This window comes from Caretta caretta, chromosome 7 (assembly GCF_965140235.1).
Source record: "Caretta caretta isolate rCarCar2 chromosome 7, rCarCar1.hap1, whole genome shotgun sequence".
Classification (NCBI taxonomy): domain Eukaryota; kingdom Metazoa; phylum Chordata; order Testudines; family Cheloniidae; genus Caretta; species Caretta caretta.
In genome coordinates this window covers 40,107,780-40,123,074 of record NC_134212.1, presented here as the reverse complement: position 1 = coordinate 40,123,074, position 15,295 = coordinate 40,107,780, and the positions used below count along the sequence as shown (strand labels likewise).

Below are 15,295 nucleotides of genomic sequence, written 5' to 3'. Positions count from 1 at the left end.
TAAAAAGGTCACACCAATAATACACCCTGTGACTGGATGGGTTGGTAGGACACTGGGGTCACTACAGCTCCAGCCTGTAGGTCAAAACATTTTGTAAGTGTTTGATGTCTTTATGAGGGAGAGAGAGAGAGATGATTCAAAATGTTTAAATCTGATTCCAGTTGGGAGTCCAGCAATGCCACTTCAGAATTCTCAAATATCAGCTTCTGTCTAGCTTGGAAAAAAAAATTTCATGTGTGGCAATTTGGCTCTTCGATATTTCCCAAGAGTTTATTTAATATAATAGACTTTTCTCCTTCCCCTTGACACCAAGCTGGTATTAACCTTCAGTGTGGAGAATTCTTTTGATAATTTATTAGTAAGAGCCCTTTTAAAAAAAAACAAAACATTTTTGAAGATTTCTTCTAAAACTGATATTAAGGAATGTTCTTCCCCTCCCTCCCCCCAAAGGGAGTTGTATTTCCACTGGTGAGGCAGAGAAGCAGAAGAAAGGGAAGGAGTGTCCTAGGGAAAGGAGAAGCGCAAGGGGCAAAAATGGAGGAGAGTTGAATTGAGGAGAAGGCATATATTGGATATTAATTATAAAATGACTTTGCATGGTAGTTTGAGAAGTTTTCTAGATGGAGAACCAGCTTGGATCAGCAAGCAAAATTTCCCAGGATACTGAATGGTATTTGACAGTTATAACAGTGCTTGCCTGGACATCTTAAATGCACTTCTCACTGGAATATGTTTTCTAAGCCATAAAATACATATGCCAAAGAAACTATCAGGACCTGGATCCCAAACTGGCATGCTTCCAACGCAAACAAGGAGCGCTAAATGGTGGAGACTAATTCATCAATTCAGCAAATGGGAAAACTGGCTTTCACTAAATGGCTCATTGACCTGAACTGTATTAGGTTGCTAACAGTACTAACAGTCACATGTAATAGTGAGTGACACTAAAGGGAACACAAAGTAGCACATTAACCTATTATTCACTCTTTATAAATACACCGTATTTGAACCACCCTGGGATAAGGGATGAAGAAAGGAGATATAATAGTTTGGGGAATCTCCAACAGGAACATGCATAGAGATAAGCAAATAGAGACAAAGCCATAGATTCTTGTGTACTGAAAGAAACAAAGACCAAGTCAGATTTCACAAAGGAATTCAATGATTCTATATATGTAACTTTATTGGAGAAATTAAAGCCATAGTCTAACCCAGTTTTGCTCCATCTACAGTGTGCTTTTGCCAGTGTGCTACCCCATTGTGGTAGAATTAGGCCCAGATTCAGGATAGTACTTAAACATATGCTTAACTTTAAGCATGTGCTTAAGCACTGTGCTGAATAGAGATGCTTTCCTGAATCAGGGCCTTAAACAGGACTTCAAGTGCCCTTGTTGAGCTTTGTTTTAGCAACATAGGGTGCTAGCTATTCCCAGCATAGCTTTAAACCATTGCACAGTGCTGAATGCCACTTCTTTTGCATCTCTTTGCCACTACTCTAATGAACCATTTGCAAGCCAAATGATGTGCTAGCTCACAAATGGGGTGTGCTGTTGGTGCACTATCCAGTTGAAACATGTTTAAAGTAAGTTCTGTTTCATAAGAGTGAAGTCTTTTTTGTTTTGTCTTATACATCAAAATTTTCCAGCAAGTGGATGATTTGAATCATTAGGCTAACAAGTTTTCCTTACTTAGATTTACAGTTCAAGATTCTTCTCCCGTCTTTTGAGGCTCTCTCTTCTTTTGGAAGAATATGTCACACAGGAAATTAAGCAGGTTCTCTTTTGACTTTTCTTTTTAACTGTTTTTTCCCACCTCAGTGTATTTACCTCTTCTGGGAAAACACGATTATAAATAGCATTTCTTTCCTTAGACACTTCTGGCTCAGTGTGTGCAGATTTAGACAAGCAGTTCCCATTTTTGCTAATGGAAAGTTTACCCCATCATGTCCTTCCTCATCAAGCTGCAATTTGTTCTGTCCTTTTGAATTTTCCTTTTCATAAACTCTTTGCTTTGCTATTTAGCATTCCACATAGTTGCCTGCTGCTGCCAAAGCGTGGCAGCCATAGTTAAATTGAATCTGTTACTACATGTGCTTGCACTTAGCCATGCTGCAGGTTTGCGTGCAGATTCCTACTATCTTCTTCATACACAGTGTGCTGTTTACATTAGCCAAAAAAAAAAAAATGCGGCCTTTTCAACCAGTTATCATTCTTTCCGAAATGCAGCCTCCTGCTTTTTTCCGCTCTTCCTTTCGAGTATCACAATATTTGCCTGCCAGCTGATTTCCTTTGAGTGGGTAGAACCTTTGTATTCTTCCCATTTCCAGCCACTGTTCGTAAAGGAAATCAAACACTCACATGATATTAAATGTTTGCAGCTAGTTTATCTACGATGTTCCAGTGTCTGTACACCCATCACTCTTTTTCAGTACTGCCTGTAACCAATGACTGCAAGGATGGTCTCCCAGCTTATATTTGTTGGATGACCACTTGCTTTGTGGTGTGAGGAACAAAACCCAGTCACCAATAGAGATCTACAACATATACACATAGATTACATTACATCTCCTCTGTTCAGCTTCCAGTGTTTGTAGTAATTTGATGGTGCCCTTTTTCTAATAGAGTTGCGAAGGGCTTGATCCGGTGCCCATTGATTTGCATAGAATTCCGTAAGCTTTGTATCAACCCTTAGTGCTTGTAAAACTTGTCCTGTGAGAGGCATGGTATCTAGACTCACCCCAAACCCTCAGGGCTGCTCTAAGACACCCCTGCTTGTACCTGCCACCCAGGGACTAGTATGTCAGCCATGGATTACCAGGGGACAGTTTGCTCTGTTGTCTACAATCCCTTCCTTCCCTGACATGCCCCCTATGCTTGAGTGGAGTAAGGAGGGTGTTTGTGTACAGTCATCTACACTGGTTGTGCAGCAGCTGAGAGCTCCCTAATGTGGACAAATCCTCCGCTGCCACATTAGGGAGTCTTTTTGGCTTCTTTGCACTTCATGAGCCATGCAGTGCAACTGGAGTGGTTGGCCAGACACTAGTCCAGTAATCCCAGAGCATTATTCATTATTGATTTTTGTTGTATACTTCGACTGACCTAACTTTCCTATCCATTGTGATGCCCTGTGATTGAAAATGTCTGAGGAACAGAGGTCACTGGGCATTTCAGTAGCAGTGTGCTCCTGGGTAACCTCAATATCTCGGTTCTCGGCAGCAGCATAAATACCAAACAATCATAAGGTGAAATCACTTGCACTCCTGGAAAGGTGTGCGAGGAAGTTCTTTCTACATTTCTTCATTTGTGTTTGAGTGTATAAGTAAATAAATTCCAGGCTAGCTTGGAAACTGATGCTTAATGACTGAGAAAATGTGACTAACAAAAGGAAGTTCATCAGAACATACTGAGCAAAAATAAAAGGCAAATGGATAAACAAACAACATCTGTATCTAATTACCCTATGCAAGCAAGAAGTATTAAGGGTGGGTATGGAAAACAATGCACAAAAACAAAAGCTCCAGCGGCCTTGCCTGGCTTCTCGGCCCCTTGCCCTAGAAACAGTGATTTGATCTCAACATTCCAGAATTTGCTGCTAGTTTAAGTAAATGAGGGAAGAACATAGATTAGTCCCCAGGAACATGTCTTCAGCTGCTGACAGAAAATGCAAAATGTATGTCCACAGATTAGTCCAACAAAAATGCAGTTTGAATGGAAATAAGACTATTTCAATGGAAATATATCAAGCACCATTTAAAAGAACAACAAAACACACAGCCTTGAATCTATAGAACACCTTTATGTCCTGGAGGATCTCAAAGTATTTTATTCATGTAAGCCTACAATATGTGCTCTTCTCCACTAACTCAAGGTGTTACCATGCGCTAGTCAGGAAGTGTGGAAGAGGGGGAAGAGAGGGGCTTCATGGCATTTGTTTGTAATTACATCTTAAGGCCTTTCGATTAATCAGTTTTTAATCCACATAATATGCACGGTGTTGATTTTTCTATCATTCTAGTTTCTTAATCAAAATGTCAAGTGGTACCAAGTCAAATATCTTACAGGAGTCTCACTATATTAAATAAACAATATTACCTCTATCAGCCAAAAAAATAGTTTGACAAGATCTGTGTTCTATAAAGCCATGTGATTTGGCATTAATTATATCACTTTCTTTAATTCCTTTTTAATAGAGTCTGGTATCAGCCATTTCATTATTTTCCCCTGGATCGATGTCAGACTGACAGGCCCATGATGACCCAGGTCACCTTGTTTACCCTTTTTAAATATTGGACCAATATTGGCTTTCCTCCAGTCCTCTGGAATTTTCAAGTCTTCAAAGACTTATTGGGAATTGGCATGAATGGTCCAGAGAGTTCCCCAGCTGGCTCTTTTAAAACTTTTGGATGCTGATTTTAAAATGTCTAACTTAGAGTAGCTCTTGTTTAACAACCTCCTGAGGGATTGTTGGAATTGAAACTTTTTCATCAGCTGGCTTTTCCCCAAATACAAGACAGAAATATTTATTCAACACATCTGCCTTATCTGCATTTTATTGACAGTTCTGCCATTTCCATTTAGTAGTGAACCGACACCCTTTCTAGGAATCCTTTTGTTCCTAACAAGAGAAACTGAGCATGGGGGACCCAGCACTTGTGCTTTCCCCTTAGTTCAGAGGCTTAAGAGAGCCCTGTGCCTGGGCACCGTCACTGGTGTTGGTTCCCTGGAGCAGCCTCCAGCCAAATGCAATGGAATCCCACATGCACAACCTAGTTTAGGGGGAGCAGCCAGTGGCCACAGTGTTCCCCAAGGGCTGATGCCCTCCAGGGGTGAGGCCCAATCCTGGGACAGGGAGCCCTTTGGAGGAGAAGGCTGGGGAAAGAGGGGAAATGGGCCCTTGGCCAGGACATTGCTAGGTTGATTTCCAAATGTGCCTTCCTTTTCCTGACCAGCTTGATGGACAGTGCTGGTCCCGCTGCCTCTAGGCCTGTTCCTTCACCATCTAATTTAGGAGTTCACATGTGTATTTGGGTTGATGACATCTAATTATAGAACACACCATCAGTTTGGGTTCTCTGCCCTGGTTCTTCACAGTCTGCCCTGAGGCTGGCATTCTCGGTCATGAACTACTCCGGTCAGCATAACACCCAGGTGAATATATTTTCTGACCTAGAGAACCCCACATAGGCAGAGGTATCGGTTCCATGAGCATGATGATGCAAGGGTGCCTGCCCAAGGAAATGATTGGACACTAGCTGTGTGAGGGGTAGATTCAAAAGCTGCAAGTCAGCATACTTCTTGGCTTGGGAATGGATTCGCTACTGCAAGGCTTTGGGAAGGAAATGTCATCAAGCAACATTCAGAGGTAAAATACAAAGTAAATACAAGGACTGTTGAGCAGTGCTGGCAGCAGATGTTGGCTGAGAAGAATGCAAATTGTAATCATCCTCTCCCTGAAAATAACAGGGGATGTGAGCCACACAGACTTTATCTTCTCTGTGGAGCACTAGCCACCTATGTTTGCCATCTCCTCTCCTTTTCCTCCTGGGAAGTGGCATGTTTTATATCTCTCATGACAGTGTTTGTATTTCAAAGCATTCCATAACCTAGCGGTCATGTGCTGATCCAGAGGCTAACCTTTCATCTATCCTAAGTTTTCATGCTCTCATTGTCTATAAGTCTCAGAGAGATGAAGCTAGTGGGAAAGTTAATGGGCCCAATGTAGATCTCACACTGGTTTTATACCAGTGCATCTCTATGAACTTCAATGGAGTAATTCCTCATTTATATCACTGTAAGGGAGATCCAATCAGGCCCATTCTCTCAAGTGAAGTACGAAGAAATTAGATTGAAAATAAATCAGAGTTTGAAATCAAAGAAACCCCAAACTCTTGTGCATAATTAAAGCCCCATTCCTATAATTAGTTCCATGCAAGGGGACATGAAATGTGTTTTAAGCATTCAGAGAAAAAAACATAGGGGAGAACGTCAACCTTATTTATTATAATAAATAAATTAATTAATGGAAAATTCCTGATTTTCTATATTTTGGGGCCATGTTTTTTATACAATTAAAGTACTGTCCAGCTCATAGCAACTTCAAGGATCTTTTCTTTCCTATCAAAGCATTAATTAGGGGATTATCATGTAGTTTTGGCCCAAAATGACCTCCTTTAAAAAGGTATCAGTCTTGGGTACAAATGTCCTCCAGAGTGACTTCTTATTGTTTTAAATAGACATTGATGATACACCTTTTAGCAGGCCTCAAGGCTTTTTTACAATTTTACGGAGGGATTATGTATACCTTAGGCACTATAAATAATGATGATATGAAAAGGGAATACTTCACCCATGACCGGGATGGAATACAGCAGCTATTTAATAATGCCTGTCAATGTCAAGCAACTGTTTTAAGAGCAGGAGGGAAAAACTTCCAATGTAGCTGAAAGCACAGCAGAAATTTGGGAAGGCAGAATGTAATTCCCTAAAGGCATGGTACACAAAAGCCATCAGACTGTCAGTGAGAAAAATTATACGCGCAGTTGTTGTAACTCTGTTGGTGTCAGGGTATTAGCAAGACCAGGAGGGTGAGTTAATAGCTCTGGGTAAGCTTGAAAGCTTGTCTCTCAACAGATGTTGGTACAATGAAAGATATTACCTCCGCCGCCTGGTCTCTTCCATGAGGAAACTTGTGATATATGTACTGTCAGCACTGGACCTCTTCTGCTGCAAAGGCAGGCCATCCCACAGCAGGAGGGGAACAAGCTCCCTGAGTGACATAGTACACTGGAAAAGCTTTGTTGATTTTTGTGTCATAAGAAACATAAGAAATGAACAAAATTAATAAAAGTACAGAGAGAGATTGCACTTTAAAGAGACTCAAGCCCTGCTCTTGCAAACACCAATGCACATGCATGGATGCAGTGAGTTCTGTTGAAGTCAAGGGCACTGTTCCTGTCTGTAAAGAGAAGTACAGGCACAAAGCGTTTGTAGGACCGGGGCCTATGAGTTTTCCACAAGTGACACTATTTTTTAAACAAATGGGAGAAAAAGGCACCAACAGCCAAAAAATTAAAAAAGACTAACTAGCACTTGCCAATAACTCCGAAAGATCGTGGCTTGCGAGTGTTTCTGTCATCACCTTAGGGACCGTTGTTGCAGTCAACGCTTTAACTGAGCTATTCTATTTGCCCTGCTACCTGAAGGCCACATGCATAGCATAAATAAGGGCCTATCATGCATCCAACATGGGTGAAACTCCCATCGACTCTAGTTACTGGGTCCTAAGTGGAATAACGTATGTTTTTAGATGCTAGCAGCAGCCTCTGCAAAAAATCAAAACTACCATCCCCCTCCACCAACATTGCTCTGCTGGAGTACTGCATTCATGGGCCCAGTTGCATTTCAGGCAATTGTTTACACCAATGCAAATGCTACTCACTCAGAATGCCCTCCCTGTGCAGTGGTGTGAATGCAGGCTAAAGGGAATCAGGCTTCGGTTATCTGTACCTGGTATGTAGTGCAGTGTAATACTCCCCCTCTGGAACTCTCAAATTACATTCCTGGAGCCTTGGACTTAGTATTTGTTAAAAGAATTTGAATACCCAGTGGAATTCATCCTGTAGGGATGAACTTCCAAAATCTATCTGCTGCATGTAGTTATCTGAAATTCATGGAGAGCAGATGTACGATACTCCCAACATAAGCATGAAATGGTGGATTAGCAAGCAAATGAATCTTTCACATTAAGGTGCGCATTATTATGTCCCACATCCTGCACTGCAGGTATATCTGAGGCACTCACCAAATGGTGAATTGTCCTAACAACAAGGTTTCCTGAGTCCTTGTTGTCTGTAAATTACAGCGGTATGTGTCTATCTCATCCCCAGGAGAAGGATATGATAGGAAGGATTCCAGCTGCTGCTCAGGGAGTGCTGTAGGCTTCTCTCTAGGATGGTTTCACAGCAGCCGAGTTTCATGAATCTTGCCTGACACTCATTCATCTGACAATGCGTCTTGCCTCCCCACAGCCCAGCTGAATCCTCCTGCATCAGGCTGGGCTGCAAGAATGGCCCTGTGGCTACTTCTCCCCATTGCAGTGCCTGCTCTGCAGGCAGCCAGGGGAGGAGGAGACAGCAGCAGAGCAGAGCAGGCAGAGGCAGCTGATGGAAGCAGGGCAGAAGGGGGCACAGTACTGGCCTCAAGCTCCTCTATCCTGTGCCCAGCTGATTGCCATCTTCTTTCTCATCCTCCTAGGCACCCAGCAACAGTACCCCAGATATCCTGGCACCCCGCCACCTAACCATCCACCCCAACCACCTTCTAGCACCAACCTAGCACCCACCCATGTAACCCAGAATCCCCAATCATCCCAGCATTCACCGACATCAGCCATAGCTGCCCAGTTTTGTGAAGTCCCATGGCTTTTGCTCAGTGCTGCTAGGGACCGGGTGTGTGGAATGCTATCGGTGCCACTCTTTCATCCATGAGAAACATTGCAGCTTAGATAGCTTTCAAACCAGCAATTACTCATTGGCAATTACCTTTAAGGAAAAGCTAATTTTCTTTTCTGTTAAATTAAAAACACTGTTTAATTACATGGGAATTTATGAGAAACCTGCTTCTTGGTGGGACAGGAACTGAGCACTAGTAATCATTTTAAAAGCAGCATTTGCTGTGGGACAGTAATAGGAATACTGTAGTAGCATCCTCTTGTAGGGCTCTAGTCACTAGGGCACTGATTCAGCAAAGCACTTAGGCACATGCTTCAATCCATCCCCATTCAGGAACGAACTTAAGCACCTCAGTGGGAGTTAAGCATGTACTTCAAGACAAACACATGGTTACGTGCTTTTCTGGATAAGGATGGTTTGCTGAATTGGGACTTAGCAGCTAGGGCCATCACTTACTGTGATAAATGGCCTCCCAGGCCTAGGAGAATAGGCATCTTCATGATACCAAATAGTAACATGGGACTGTAAAAGGTTCTTCAATGGGAATCCAGCTTTGGGGATGCACAGTGATCAATGTTTATATAAAAGCATAGGATTTCTGATTATAAAACCATTCTGTAAATCAAGGCACTCATTGGAAAAAAGAGAGGTGCCTAATCTGACATTTTAAAATTAAAAAGCATCATTGGGAGCTTTAAAAGACATCCTGGTGAAATGAAATAGTGTCTATTCAGTAGAAATGCTAGCTTGCTCATTCCCTGTTCACACCCTGCTACCCTCCCTTTGGTTAGCCATGCCTGTTTGATTAACTTGTACTGTATAGCAAAGAGCCAGGATAAATTTTTCAAAACCCCTAAGACCTATTTTCAAAAGTTACTTATGTAATTGACCTTCAGTGAGATTTAGGCTCCTAAATCAATTAGGCATTTTTGACAGTTTGACTTCAACTTAAAAAAGGAGACACAAATTACAGAGTTGGCCTTATTAGCTGACTTTTAATTACACAGAAACTACCAATGTGTGTATGAGTTTCCTCCGGGAGTGTGGAGCAAAAGCACATTGAATAATCAGGTATTTTGTTCCTCAAACATCAGTTCTGTTCACAGGAACACATAAGTTTAGACTGGTGTATTCTGCCAATTACTGGACAATCTATAGAAAAATGTAATTGACAATTATGCAATCTAAGCAAAAAGGGAAAGAATTAAAAGTAACTGTTCATTTTATTGTATGGTCACTGCTGTACAACAAAGTTCTCAGTGTAATATGCAATGCACACAATATATTTTTCTATCAAACAAGCTCTTTGAATCCACAACCTGTCAGGCACACATTACTAATGAGGCAATAAAGGAATCTTCTTGCATTTATATTGCATGTATATGGCACCTGTCATGTTGGAAGATAATGCATTTTACCAGATTCATCTGTATGTAAATTAGTATTGATAATTAGTAGGTTAGTCTTGAAGGAAAGTGGGGCATTAGCATGAAAAGAAACCAAGGGAGACTAAAAGATAAAGCAGCCCTCTTCCCCCTTCCCCATTTCATCTTACAACATCTGGCAACTTCTTATATCCTCCTGCTGGTTACTTTTTCTAGTAATAACTCTTATTTTTGCCCTCTTGATACGTAACTAATACCCGCTTACATTGACTTACACTGCTGTGAGCTGCCTTTCTGATGTTTACTGCCATTTATAGGGAAACTTGCAAAAGTCCTATTGACACTTTCAATGACACTTGTGCTCCTAAATCCTTTAGGCAGCTGCCACATTACCTCTGAATTTGGCTCTATGACTTAAAAAGGAATCATACCAACTACCAATAAAATGTACAGTTACCTCTGACATGACAGCTACTTAATGCACTGCAATATTATAATACCAATAATAGCTAATAACACACTGACATCTAAATAAAACGTTCCATCTGATGTCACAGTGTTTCACACTGTCTCAGCCTCTCAACTAGAACTGAGTGGATTTTTTGGCTGAAGTTATTTTGGGCAAATTTTGGCAAAAATGCAAATTCAGTAACATTGAAATGTTTAACAAATTCACGTCAGTGTCACTGATTTGTTTGTTTAGAAAACAAACAAGCAAAAAGCAATGCTTACAAAAATCAAAATATTTTGATTTTTTCAGTTTGAAAGAACTTTTCATTTCAAAATTTCTTTCGATTTATTTTTAACAAAACCAAACATGTCTGAAAATGGTCAACGTGGATTTATTCAAAACTAAATGTTTTAATTGCCCTGAAATAATATTTTTCTTCACTTTTCTAAATAGTCAACAAACCAAAAAAAGCCGTTATTTGTCCAGCTCTACCCTTACCAGTAAAGTATTATCCCCAGGTGATATGGGGAGAAACTGAGGCACAGAGAAGCTCAGAGACTTACCCAAGGTCACCCAAGAAGTCTTTTTCCCAGAATGCAGATCTCCAGACTCCTGGGCCAGATCCTGCTGCCTTTGTTTATGTGCGTAATCCTTGCTGGCTCGGGACCCTAATCCTGTGCCTTAAACTCAAAACCAGCCTTTCTCTGTACTACAATAACAACAACAAACCATAGGACAGGAAGAGAAAGAAAATGCAAGTAGAAGTAATAGCTAACAAATGTTCTTTACTCACAGTACTCCAAGTATGTCAGGGTCTGCAGTTTTACATCTTATCTGGAAGACAGCACCTGCAGCAGCATGAGGCCCCTTGCCACCGTTCTGGGCCATTTGGTTCAGTATTTACTCAGAGGAAGGAGTGTGTGTACCTTTTATTTCAGTGGTCTGACTAGAGCGGTCTGGCATTTTGTTTTGGCTGTACTCGGGCAGACTTCATTCACAAATGGAGTAAGGTTCACAGCATGAAATTAAAAGGCAGAATATTCGGCATGTAGGACAGAATGATAATTGCTGACAAGAAGAGGTCTGAAAACCCTTTAAGGCACATCAGACTGGAGAAATGGTTTCCATGACAACAAAGCCACAAAAATCGTTGCCTTCATATTGATTCTGGAGATGGAGGAACCAGTGGGGGGAAGGGGGGAATGTTTTCATATTGAAGGATTAGAGCTTTTTATTTAAATAATAATTCCAGGACGAGGTTTTTGTTAAGGAAATTCCTAACTCAAATCCAAATAGCTATACCCAATGCAAGCAGTTGCCCTGTTTGATTCAGATTGGGATGCATTCTGTTAATTGTGCACATTGGGGTAAATCCTGCACTGCAACCTGGGAGGTGTGTGCAGGGGTCTTTCCCCTGCAAAAGCTGGGAATGTGATTTACCCAAACAGTGTTGGTGGTGTACATCCCAATGCGGCACAGAGCTCAGTTCAGTGCGGGTTCGCTGAGCAGTAAATTCATCAGACGGCATATTTGGAGAGGGGCAGGAATGAGTTAGGTCTGCGCTAGTCAGTGGGATGGAGAAGCCTCAGCATAGTAGCTCCTCTGCCAGACCGAGGTATCAAGAGGAGAATTCCTTCTTTTTCTCATTGTGTCTATCTGAGGGATTTCTGTAGCTCTCATCATTGTAATAATTGACCCCCCTCCCCCATGGATCTCCCTAGCACCCAGCCAAGATACTAGTGCTGGGGTGTGGATTTGCCCTATTATGCTGTTATAAAAGCTAATATAATAGCTATTATTAGAAGTGACTTAGGGACACATATGACTTTTAAAGAACGTTATGCTCCTAAGTCACTTAGGCACTGTTGGAAACTCCGTAACAAACCCCAGCATTCACTGCAGCACTGTATTGTATACTTCATGCAATCTGAAAACTGTGTGTGATAGCTAATGACACAAGTAGGAACAGGAAGCATGGTGTCTGTCTCAGTTCTGAGTACCATAAGAATAAAAAAATACTTAAGCTTACAGACATCAGTCAGCCGCCCCTCTGAAAATAGAAGGAAACCTCCACTGAGAAAGTTATGAAATTGGGCAAGGGAAAAAGAAATGTAAGACTAATCATACAAGTTTATGATATGTGCTGCTCACATGCTCTAGAGTTCAGTGACAAACACCAGCAGACAAAAGAGAGAGAAAGATTTTGTATAGTACTGAAGTACCCCAGGGTGACTTGAAAGGTAATGCAAGAATTAACTCTTTCAGGTGGCCCGCTGACCAGTGCTCACTTGTGTCAATAACATTCCTGAAACAAGATCATTTAAATAATTGAGGCCCCGATTCAGGAAGATGCTTAAGTACTTACCTACTTTTGAGCATATGAGTAGTCCATTAAAGACTGACATGTACTTAAGTCACTTGCTAAACTGAGGCCTGAAATCAGATCCTGGAGTCAAGAAGAAGGCCCAAAAGCACAGCCCAAATAAATCCAAGAATGGTGAAATTCAAAGAGGCAAGATGTTACCTACAGCTGTATGTGTTAATAAATACTGAACACATCTTCAGTGGTATAGTGACCCGACTGCAGCTGCCTTTGGAATCTTGTCTGTTGTTTGATCTGTAATTGGACTTCTTTATAATATTACATTTTTCCTCCTTGCCCTGCACTTTTATTTTAAAATAGTAGTTCCATTCTGAAACAATTGGGGAAATGTTTTATGTGAGTGGTGCTATATTACCAAACTCTACAAGCATGTTTCCTCTGTGGGACAAAAACACATATCTAGGGTAAGCAGTAAATTAAATACGTAACTACATTTCTAAAAGAATCGTTTAATTATGTTCATCTACCATTCAGTCACGGGTTCTCTGCAAGTGGCAAAATCCATATTCTGAGTCCTCTTGATGATGATTTGTCTCCTTTATTCTTCTTTGTATACAATATGCTGTACGCTAGATGGGCATTTGCTTACTAATAAGCAAGTTATATGAATTCCATGGCACTTTTTTCCACTTATTCTATCTAACACATTATTTTATACTCTGAAGTCCTCCTTGTAACTGTATGCATTACTGAAAAGAGCTTCAATTTATGACCAAGATAACAATGACATTTTCCCCATAAATTCTAAGGCCAGAAGTCTGATCTCCTGCATTACACAGGCCATAGAACTTCCCCAAAATAATTCCCAGACCATATCTTTTAGGGAAAAAAAACAATTTTCATTTAAACATATAGTCTCTCTCCTTAAAAAAATTGTCCTGGAATTTTCAGCTAATCAAACAATGTATCAGGCTGCAAGTCATTGGGCAAAAGTGTTATAATTCTATGAAAGTGTTAATGTTCTGATTTCACTTACATTTAGTAGGTCAACTTGAATTCCACAGTCCTGTCACCTAAACAGCAAATGGAAGGCCAGTTATATCTATTAAGAAACCAGTGCTCACAGTAATTAAATCTCTGCTTATTGTCAATTGATGTAGTTATTTTCCTTGTTGAACTTGTGTGGTAAAATAGTGATATAAATGGAAATGTGGCTTGTTTCATTTTAACAGAATTTCTGGAAGCCACTGAAGGAGCGAACAGAAGGTACCAGCCCATAAACAGTTACAAAGCGGCAATTTGCTTTTTTCACCACAGTGAGGCACCAGCCAATCAACTCTTTGTTTCAAAATGGAGCACATGCTGCTAATTATAATACAAACAACCCCGCTTTCATTTGGGGATCTCACGGTGCTCTATAAAGTATTAACTGATTAACCCTCTCAACTGCTCTGTGCAATAGTCACAATATTACTCCCATTTTAAAGGGGGTGGGTGGGAAGAAATAGACAAGCAAAGTGACTTGCTGGAGGTCACGTAGGTGAAAGCAGTGCACTGCTACTGACTCACTTATTTAGAGCAGTCAGGAATTAGATGGAGGATGATAGGCTTCTTATGGGTGGAATTAAGTGCCTTAGTTGTGCACAGACCTTTCACTGGCTTTCTGCACGGGAGGAATTTCCCCCGAAAGAAACAACATTTGAATAAACTTTTGTGTTTTAGGCTTTGAGATCCAGGGCTAGCTCCTTGGCTTCTGTAAACTGGCCCAGGACTCTTGGAGTCATTGGATCCATGCCAGTTGACACCCAAAGTATTTAATAGTGATTAGACAATTACACGCAGCACAAATCACCAAATGTCCCCAGTGAGAATAAACAGGAATCAATGGGGCTTATTTGATGCATGAGCAAAGCAGGCTACATTCACCACAGCAAGGAACTGTGTGTGACCCTTTCCTGGGGCTCAGCAGCAGGTGTACATTGGAGTTAATTAGGATGGGACACTTAGTCAGTTGTTTTGCGGGAGCTTATTAATCTTATGTTACGCTCGCTATTGGAGCTGACTGAGGAAATCAAACATCCCATTAATAACTTTATTCATCTCCATTTATAACAATAAGACTTAGCACTTAGGAAGCACCTTTTTGCAGCTTTGACGCACTTTACAGACATTTAACTAACGAAGGCCTGTACTCCTCAGTCTCCCCGCTCGTGGCAGGAGAGAGGAAAACAAGTATTATAACCCTTATTTTACAGTTATAAAGCTGAGTCTCAAAGACTTGCTTGTGTGGCTAGATGCAATTAGCTGAGCCTGAATAGCTCCTGACTTCCAGTCCTGTGTTCAATACATTGGACTACACTGCCTCTCTATGGGTCTGTGCTTGGACTAGCAAACCCCAGCTGGCTCAGGAAACAGGAGCAGTGAAGACAGCACAGCACAGGCATCAGAGCAAATTAGCAAGCTGTGCTGGGCTTGTACAGCACACAGCGAAGCCTGTGCCGAGACCTCTTCATTGCTATTGTTACCCGGGCCAGCTGGATTCAAGGTGGCTAGGTAGGCTAGCCCGTGCACAGCTTTTGCTGTGCAGACATTACCTAATGGTGTAGGACTCTATTTGTCAATAATTTGAACTCCATGATGTGAAGGAGTCTGCTGTATTCACTCAACAGAGCAGCTTTATTATCCTA

The 15,295-nt window shown here is 41.2% G+C and overlaps 1 long non-coding RNA gene across 1 annotated transcript in view; it reads right to left on the bottom strand.

The window, feature by feature from the left end:
• Positions 1-11,310, bottom strand: part of LOC125640100 (uncharacterized) — a 183,913-nt gene extending 172,603 nt beyond the window's left edge. The window contains exon 1 of the long non-coding RNA XR_007357689.2: positions 11,079-11,310. This is a non-coding gene — a long non-coding RNA (uncharacterized LOC125640100). The remainder of the gene's footprint in view (positions 1-11,078) is intronic.
• Between the last annotated feature and the right edge of the window lie 3,985 nt (positions 11,311-15,295).